This window comes from Cebidichthys violaceus, unplaced genomic scaffold, assembly GCF_023349555.1.
Source record: "Cebidichthys violaceus isolate CVI_PGR_0920_01 unplaced genomic scaffold, fCebVio1.0.p SCAF_4, whole genome shotgun sequence".
Lineage (NCBI taxonomy): Eukaryota > Metazoa > Chordata > Actinopteri > Perciformes > Stichaeidae > Cebidichthys > Cebidichthys violaceus.
The window spans coordinates 18,487,135-18,496,794 of record NW_027176594.1 but is presented as its reverse complement, the minus strand read 5'-3'; positions in this window follow the sequence as shown (position 1 = coordinate 18,496,794).

The window sequence follows — 9,660 nt, the reverse complement described above, 5'->3', positions numbered from 1 at the left end:
AAATGTGTGACATGGCCTCTATACCTAGAACTCATGAGTCCACGTCTCGTGACTACGTCATGTGGTTTGGTCCTTGTGCAGAAGCAGACTAAAAGCTGCCATTCAGGTCATGGGGACATTTTTATAGTTCATGTCTTAAAGGTGTTTTGAATATGTTTTCTTGAATACATGCAGGAGCAATTCCTAAGATAGGACATCATTTATCCTGAGGAACAGTGTGGAATGTCAATTTCACTAAATCAATACTGAAGTTCCTTTGAGAATTTCTTTGCTACATTATTTTTCACGATCACTCGACTAAAGCAAAGCAAAGGAGTGATGGTCGATTACTTTCCTGGTGTCATGAAATATGAAACAGAAAATCATCAGCTTAGAGGGAATGTTGGCGCCTAATGTATGTGTTTTTTAATTTGCGGTACGGCTCCAAATTTACTTCTGTAAATAATAAAAACTTTAATTTAAACCTTTACAGAATAAGCTACATGAAGTTCCTCATTTTACCACGCTCGATTGATACCAAGTTGAAAAAAACAAACATGCAACACCACCCCTCCCTAATGTACATTTGTGCCAACGTGACGCAGAATACCCAGAAGGCATCTCTCTTTCTTCCCCATTTTCCCAGTCCCTCTGTTACATCCACACAAATGCAGACACACACCTAAATGTTACAGCTGGATTAAGTTATCCCCATTTATCCCTTAGTTGAAGTTTTTTTTTAATTTTGTAACCAGCCAGGTCGGGATGCAGAGAGCAGCTTATCACAGCCGTTGTGTGTGTGTGTGTGTGAGATAACAGTCAGGAGAGAGCGCAGGATTTCCCTGCCTGAACAAGTACACAATGACAACGGCGAACAAACAGTATAGCAGATAAATAAAATCCCTTCCAGACACACAGATTATCAATTGTTATTGCTCGGCATTGCTTATCTGCCTTCCTTTTAATGTACCATTCTTTCTCTTTCTTTGGTCACCACTTTTTAACTCTGTTCCCGTTGCATTATTAAGGAGATAATCAAGACTCACTAAAAGGAATTGTCAATACAAGGAAACTTTGAAGTTCAAACAGTCTCCTTCTCTTTCTTCTTGAAAGGAGAATGATGTTGGAACAACGTGGGGCTGGATTTTGACAACCAAATATAAGAGGCCTATTTTGCTGGCCTCCAATTGTATAAACAACATGTTAATTATCACATTTGATTGCCAAATGAGTAAACTCATAAATAACTGCCAACTCAATACTAAACAGCAGTTCCACGTCGAGACCCATGCATGTAATGAGCTGCTTTTAATCAAATAGGCCACATTTAGATTAGAAAGGAAGCGTAACTGTTCCCGCAGGGGAAACACGTTTCAGTTGCACAACATTACCTTTCCGTTTAGAAACAGTTTGGTATTTGGGTGAGAGCAGGTGCTGGTACTGGTGTGAGGAAATGATGTTACACAAAAAGAAGCATAGGAACCTGTTTTTGAGTGGAGGGTTTTGCTGTTTAGATGCTACAGATTCATTTGCCAAGAATCAGTTCTTTGAAAAAAAAACATTTAAATCATATACAGCATAACATATTGTGCATATAATATGAAAGTCCTCCTAGAGTCCTGTTGATATTTGCTTCATTAATGCAGGGGGAGACTGAAATATGCCCCGACTCCATATGAATGTTTCGGCTTGCACCGCAGTGCTTTCTGGTTCGTGTGTTAGACAGTTACAAAGATATGAAACTGGGCTAAAACAAGCATTTGTGTTTCACTTCTTCATTGTTTTTGGCACCTGTATTATTGTTTGTTTTGTTCCTAATTCAGAGCCATTTTTATATTGCAGAGTGGATATTTTAAACAGCTCCTATACCACCACACCAACAATTAAATAGCTGATTATTTCTTCTTTTCTCTCCACCCATATAACCAAACTACAGTTACCATGCAAATATCTGCTGTTCTCAAATGCACTTCCCCACATTGTCCACAGTGGGGCAGCAGAGTAACCAGAGGGCCGATCTCACTGCCATCATCGTGACTGCAATGCAAGCCAAGGTCTCTTTCAAGGGCACACATCATATCTGCAAAGTCACATGTAAAGCAGGGAGAGGCTGTATGGGCGTTTTCAGCTGAAGCAAAGAGAGCAGTACCGAGGAGAAGAAAACGCTTTCTGCCTACAGATTTATTCGATTGATCTGACACCGACCAAACAGTTCACACCCTGCTGTAGTTGTAAATATTTGAGGCTAAACTTAAAAATAAAAAGAAGAGCACAAACATATGAGAAGTATAGCCAAAGGGTGCTTTATTTTACTTAATGGCTGCTACATGTTTTGTCATGAATGTATTTTTCTACCAGGAAATATTCTCACTGTGCAATTTGTATTGTAAATAATGAGTTTGCTAAAGGTACAAAGTGTGTTGCACTTCGAGAATGAGCAGGAGAGCCATCATAACTCTAACCCCCCCCCCACCCCCCCCACCCCCCACCCCCCACTCCCCAAGCCTTACCTTTTTATAGCCATCAAATATGCATGGCCCCTCTGAGTGTACATATAATGTATTCACGGATTTCCACTGCACTGGAAGCTCACCATCAGCAGTTTCTATTTGTGTGTGTGTGTGTGTGTGTGTGTGTGTGTGTGTGTGTGTGTGTGTGTGTGTGTGTGTGCGTGTGTGTGTGTGTGTGTGTGTTTGTCTCCAGGACAAGACACAAAACATAATCAATAAACACTGATTCATAGTCTTGTGGAAGAAGGAGAGCGAGAGAGACGGAGAGAGTCTGCAATGGCATGTTCTGTATTGGTCAGTAATAGAGTATAGCTGTTCTACGTTAAAATACCAAATATATCATAAGAACTTTCAGAATAATATACCTTGAAATCATTATTGTAAGCAAATAAAAGCACAGATCCAGGTCATTAGTTGGCAGTGATGTTGATTGCTACAATTACAAAAAGACAATGCTGTAATGCTTCTTGTGATTAGTAAACATAGAAAGTAATAAGCCCCAACAGCAAAATGTCTCATTAAAGACATATTGAGGCTATACAGTATATACTATCAGGTTTGGCCATCCTTTTCCCCCTACACATGTAAACAATGATTTCTTGCTTGCTCCGCCCACTCCCTCTCTGTCATCCTATGGCAATGGACATATGGGGGAAATGCACACACACACACACACACACACACACACACACACACACACACACACACCCTTTCTCATTGGACATCAGCTATGGGTGGTCACTGTAAGACTGCTCTGTCAGCGCAATCTTTATCACAGAAGGGATGGATGGCGTGTGTGTGTGCATGTATGTGCGTGTATGTGCGTGTGTGCGTGTATGTGCGTGTATGTGCGTGTGTGTGCGTGTATGTGCGTGTGTGTGCGTGTATGTGCGTGTGTGCGTGTATGTGCGTGTATGTGCGTGTGTGTGCGTGTATGTGCGTGTATGTGCGTGTATGTGCTTGTATGTGTGTGTGTGTGCGTATGTGACTAAGAGAGAGAAGGATTGGGAGTGACTGACACATAAAATAAAAGGCGGTTGGGTGACTGCAGCCCATACAGCTACTAACTATGGACCATTGAGTATTGATCACTGTGCCGAGGGCTACTTTAATTAGCACCACTACAGCATGCCCAAACACACACACACGCACACACACACACACACACACACACACACACACACACACGCACACACACATCGTTACCAGCACCCATTCCCTGTACCGCTGATGCAGTCTCCTTCAGTGTGGTTGATGTTCACTATTATATAAAGACCCTGCAGCTTAACCGGTTAATGAAGGGATGGATAGATTAGATGGATAAGATAGTCGACATGGAAGGATGTTGTGTTCTGTAAATGATGGCCTAATTTTGTAGGGAAAACACAACATTTGAACGGTAGCTTCTTCTTTTAATGAACAGCACTTTGAAGCATTTTGTACAGGAAAGCGCTCTGCAAAGATATTTATCATGTCATTATTATGACTCTCAGGAACACGTGTGCTAATGTGGCTAGTTTATGCTGCCAAGTTGGACAACAGAAGGTTTTCTAATTTAAGGAAAATCGCTTTCAGCCAAACACTCTCGGCTATTAATTAGGATGACTTCACACAACAGCCAACACACACACACACACACACACACACACACACACACACACACACACACACACACACACACACACACACACACACAGTCATCTGTCTCTCCTCTGTGTTCTTTCTCACTTGTTGTTGTTGGCTCTCTCTTTGATGCTCCCATGCTCATAAGAGGGCACACACACACACACACACACACACACACACATTCATACACGCTTAGATGCACAAACACACAGACACACATGCACCCGAGAATGCACTCTAAAAGCTGCGGGTGGTGTGTCTCATATCTCATGCATCACTCTCCATGCTGGCTCATCTTCGTCTTCCTTGTTTTCCTTTCTCACCTGAATCAGAAGTCTGTTCAGCTCTGCAGTGTCAGTCCAGCTCTTCTACTTTACCATCAGTTCAAACAATAAGCTTTTAACACGGGTGCAAAGCATTTATGGTATGAAGTCCTGACTGAATCGTTGCCACTGAATAAATTAGATTTGGGCTGAGCAGGTAAAAATCATATTTCCTTTTTCTGCCAAACGGCCAGTTATACCAGAAAACCACACCTACACACTAATAGGACAGTTTTACTGTAAACAAAGCCAGCTAAAACAAGACGTGTCTTATTTCCGCGCTGTTTACTTGCACATTTCTTTTTTTGTCATTTGTTTGTGTTTGAGTTTTGTGTATAAGATTGCAGACAGTCACCTCCTCTCGTTTCCCTCAAAGGAGCATCTGATTAGACACGGACGACCTGTCAGAGGTGTTCTACAGGAAACTGCCTCCAGTGCAGTTTGTCTCCTCGGGTGAACACGACACTTTGGTCCCGATCCAACTGTCTATGCTTCCTTTGTTTCTCTTTAGGGTGGGTGGATGAGGAGGCACTATCACTTTATGACGATGAGCTAATGTAAGCATTCACAGCAGAGCACAGACTCACTGAACGTTTTGTATTTGTGATACGTCCTCAGACATTGTCATTTGAGAAAATAATCATTAGTTATAATCAGGGAAATAAGTGCATCTACTGGCAGGCAACACTTAGTTCATACAATGGGATTTTTTTTTTTAGTCCTCCTTCAGATGAGTATAGAGGTTTAAGTTGAATCTGTTTTGGTCTCATAGCTGTTTTTGACCCCATGAGGGCAACAAGGGCAATCCCATCTGCATAACAAAATTTCAAACCTAAAGAGTTTATCACAGGTTATGTACAAAAACTGCATCTTAAATCTACTCAGAGGAATCCAAATGTCTGCGCTTGCTGTCCACTGCGCTACCTTCATGCTCGTATTTATCTGTGAGGTGGGCGTGAATCCAGCTCCCACCATGCTGTCACGTTCCTCTCTTCCCTGCATTGCTCCGTGACAGTTCTACTGCACTAGCTTTCTAGGGCACGATGCGCTCTGCTCTGGATGCTTTCCAAGTGTTTTTGTAGAGGAGAGTGGGGGGGCCCAGCCTCCTGCAGTATTTTATTCCTATTTCAGACAGGTGCAGGGGAAGATACGGAGGAGAGCGAAGGCAACAAGGGATTTGCATTGCCCACGCCCTGCAGTCAAAGTGTGAGGACAATACAGGCAAATAGACAGTCCGTCGACTGGGCCGCCAGGGAACAGACGGGACACAAACTTGCTCCGAGTCTAGAGAGGTCAAGTCCTGATCGGTGTTTTTCCATCGACGGCTCAGTGATACCTGACTCATTCTCTAAGCTGCAACCTTCCTTTCCTTTTGTGTGACTTATAAAGGCCAAGTGAGGAAAACCAGTTATGCATAAACAGCACCGTTAATGTGTTTCCAGGTGTCACGCTGAGCTGCTTCCCTCACCACGCCGTCGGGCCTGCTGGACCTCAGGGAGAGAATGATCTCTTGACACCACAATATGGCAAGCTCCGATGTCACGCTTGAGTGAAAACCCCTGTGACTCCAACTTTGGCGATTCAAATGTTGAATTGAGACGATGAGTCCGTACGCCGCTGTGTGGCGTTAAGAAAATCGAAAGACTGTGGATTAAACACTTTCAAAGACAACAATGTTTACTGTTATGAGAGTAGACATTTTGGAGGTACAGGGTTTCCATGGGACAACTGAGGTATGCCCATTGTGTTCAAATTCAACCAAACGTTTTGGCTGTAACACCAGATCACCCCACGTGTTAAAAAAGTGTGCAAAAGAGTTTTACGACATGTTGAAGTGCCCACTCATCCACATGCCAAATTACCTCTTTCACAGCCATTGGCAGTTGCGTGGCCTGTTATCGAAGATAGTTTGTTTTCATTTTCCCCACCGGCATTCCGTAAAGACCCGTCCCACTCTGCCTCTGATCGGCGAGTGCATGTTGCCTTCTTCGCAGAATTTGTTAAGTTTATTAGGATTAAAGATCTCAGATGTGGATGTTTTTACAGTCGCATACCAGAGCCACTCCTTCTGTTCTTACATTTCACAATAAAAGCCCTTGACATATACTCTTCCTGACCGTTTACCATAGGAAACTTCGGTCAGAGCCAGACGATGCTCTGGGTCAATAGGATCCCGGTAGTTGGTCCTCTGCCTGCGTGAATCTATTTAAACGTTTTATCAAAATAACGTTGCAAATGTCGCAAATTCACGTCACTGCCGATTTGAATAGTTTTGATTCAAAATATTTGCAAGTGGGAGCTACATTGATGACCTTTTTTGGTTTTTTTTAAGGGTCTGAACAACAACTTCAACAGTACCTTAACACCACTAACCCCAATATCAAACTCAGTTTGGAGGACAGTAACACAGAGGAAAATGATGTGGGCCTGAGAATCACTGTTAATCATCATGGACAGTTGCACAAGTCGATTCATAGGGAACGCAGTGACAGGAACATTGTCTTTTAAAGGCTGACAGCTTCCACCAAAAATTGTATAAAATATACAATATGGACAATTTCAAAGGATAAGGAGGAATTGTGATACTGAGGATGAAATTATACACCAAGCCAAAGACATGCATCACAGATTTGAACAGAGATGTTACGACAAAAAGGTTCTCAATCAAGCTTTCACCGAAACCAAATCCTTAGAAGGAAGCGTTTTCTGAACAACAACCTCCCAGAATCTCCTTCACCACACAGTGCAGCAACGTGGCCTAAGATATCAGACACGCCATCACTAAAAACTGGGACATTTTGCTCAGTGACCCAACCCTTCGTTGAGTGTTTCCAGAGCATACTCTTTCAGAAGCGCACCAACACTCAAAGACAAGCCTGGTGAGGAGTCACCATTCTCCCCAATTAGAGATCAGTTCCATACATTCACTCATCTTAACCATCTCAATGATCAAACTCAAGTCGTCATTTGAATTCTCAACACACACAATGCAGTTAAACAGTGACATGAATCATAAATTGTCTCAACAAACACATGGCAATGTCAAACTAAAACTTGAATACCTTGCAAACCTTTTCTTTTTTACTTTTAGTACATACTGCAGCTGTGTGACACATAAAGTCAGCAAGGTAATCAGCTATTCTGTGAGTCATTTGGTTCATAAGGTCATTATATGGCTGTTTATTCCTGAGTCAGTCAGTCAACCAGTTGGTCATTCAGCCTTTCAATCAGCCAGGCTGCTCACTGCACAAAGACATGAAGCTGTGATGCCTTTACGCATTGCAGCAGTACACACCTCCCTCTGTCTGGGACTTCAGAGGTCCTCTACGGGTTGATGGACACACGCACACACACACACACACACACACACACACACACACACATGCACACGCACTCACACACACGCACACAATTACATGCAATCCCTCCGCCTCCTTTGCCTCTTTCATCCCCTCCCTCCGCCCCATCCTCCTTCCCCTCTCTCAGTGTCTCTGGGGACCTCAGAGTGCAGCAGGGATGATGGACAGCAGACTAATATCCAAAGCTAACGACTCCTCCCCTCTGACTTCACAGAGTAGGCTGACAGAGGCCACTGTGCCCTTCAGATGGAGGAATATGACCCACTACAGTATTGAGGAAACGTCGACGGCGGTACAGCATGAAATCATGAGCACAAAGAAGGATGCATACGCTGTGAAATCATTAATATTATAATCTGTACTTTGAAATATGAATACTGTGCCTCGGGGAGATTTGACATTTTATAGTCATGCAGTCACCAAAGGCATCACTAGGACATCGCAGTTTGTTCACCTCACAATGCACTGGAGTTTCAGTTTGATTAAATACAGAGAGGATCAAACGAGGAGGAATTAACGAGTAACACATACATTTAAAAATGCATCTTGATGATTTACATTTTCACCCTCAAAAGTTCCTTTTGATTTTGTCATTATAGGTATATTCAGCAACACACTGGAGTTGATGTGTGACTCCTTAGTGCAATGTTGGGACAGTAACTGTGTAGAAACTTGCTTGGGTCTGCAAGGGGGTAGGGTGAGAGCAGTGACGCAATAACGCCGATCGAGGAGGCAACTACAACTTTCATCGTTGATTTAGACCCACAAAATGTCAGCAACAATGTCTGGCTTCCTCCAGTTGACCCCCTCAGACACACTGAATCTACTCTCCTGCTACGACACTGTTGTAACATGACATATTTTGTGCATGATTAGTTCAACCCTGTCAGCTTGGATTCAAGGACATCTGTGAAATTATCTTCGCGAGCACAGAAGCTAGGATCAATGACAGCCCAGCTTGCAGTGTGTTCATCCAGTCAGCTGTGGGAAGGGTTCATTTCAAGGAGAGAACCTGTCAATCATCTACTATTAAAATGTTGTCTCATGACAAATAGCAAAACAGCAAACAAAACGCAACAAATACACGTTGAGAGAATTACACAAAAGACACATTGGGCTGCAGGATATGATTAAATTGCACGGTGGAAAACAGTTGGTGTGATAAATGGAAAATACTTGAAGGTGACTCAGACCCAGTGGCCTAATGGATGAGGCAGCAGCCTCCAGAGCTGGGCATTGTGGGTTTGAGTTTCACCTGAGATTGCATTTGTGTCCACTTTTGTAAATTGCAGTTAAATCAGCTGTTTTTCTATCAACAAAATAGATTGAAGCACAATTCTGTAGGGGTTCTCTTATGTGCACAACTAAATCGAGCACCACAATCAAACGGTACATTATCATGAAATGTTCTGAACTACACCTTTAAAAGGGGCCAGCGTAGCATTTAGGGCAATCCAGCGGCAGAAATAGAATATAGTATTGTTAGGTATGTTTTGTTTATTTTTTTTCCCCCTGAAAACAATAGTTGTGGTGTTTGTGTTACCTTAGATTGAGCAGTTATTATCTACACATGCAGCGGTTGCTCTTCACGGAGCCGGCCGCCATGTTTCCATATAGTTTTCAGGTTGACGGGGAAGTTTTAGTTGGTTGCAATCTGTAACCTCACCGCTAGATGTCGCTAAATCCTTCACACTGCACCGTTAAAATAAAAATAAATTCTAATTGAGGTAATGACAAGGTATTTTTATTCTGACTGTGCTCCAGTTATAACAGGCTCCACAGTCACTGTCATGCCCACTGCCATCCTCCCGAAACGTTTTGTGAAGGATGTTTCCGGCTGCCACTCCATACATGTTTCACCCT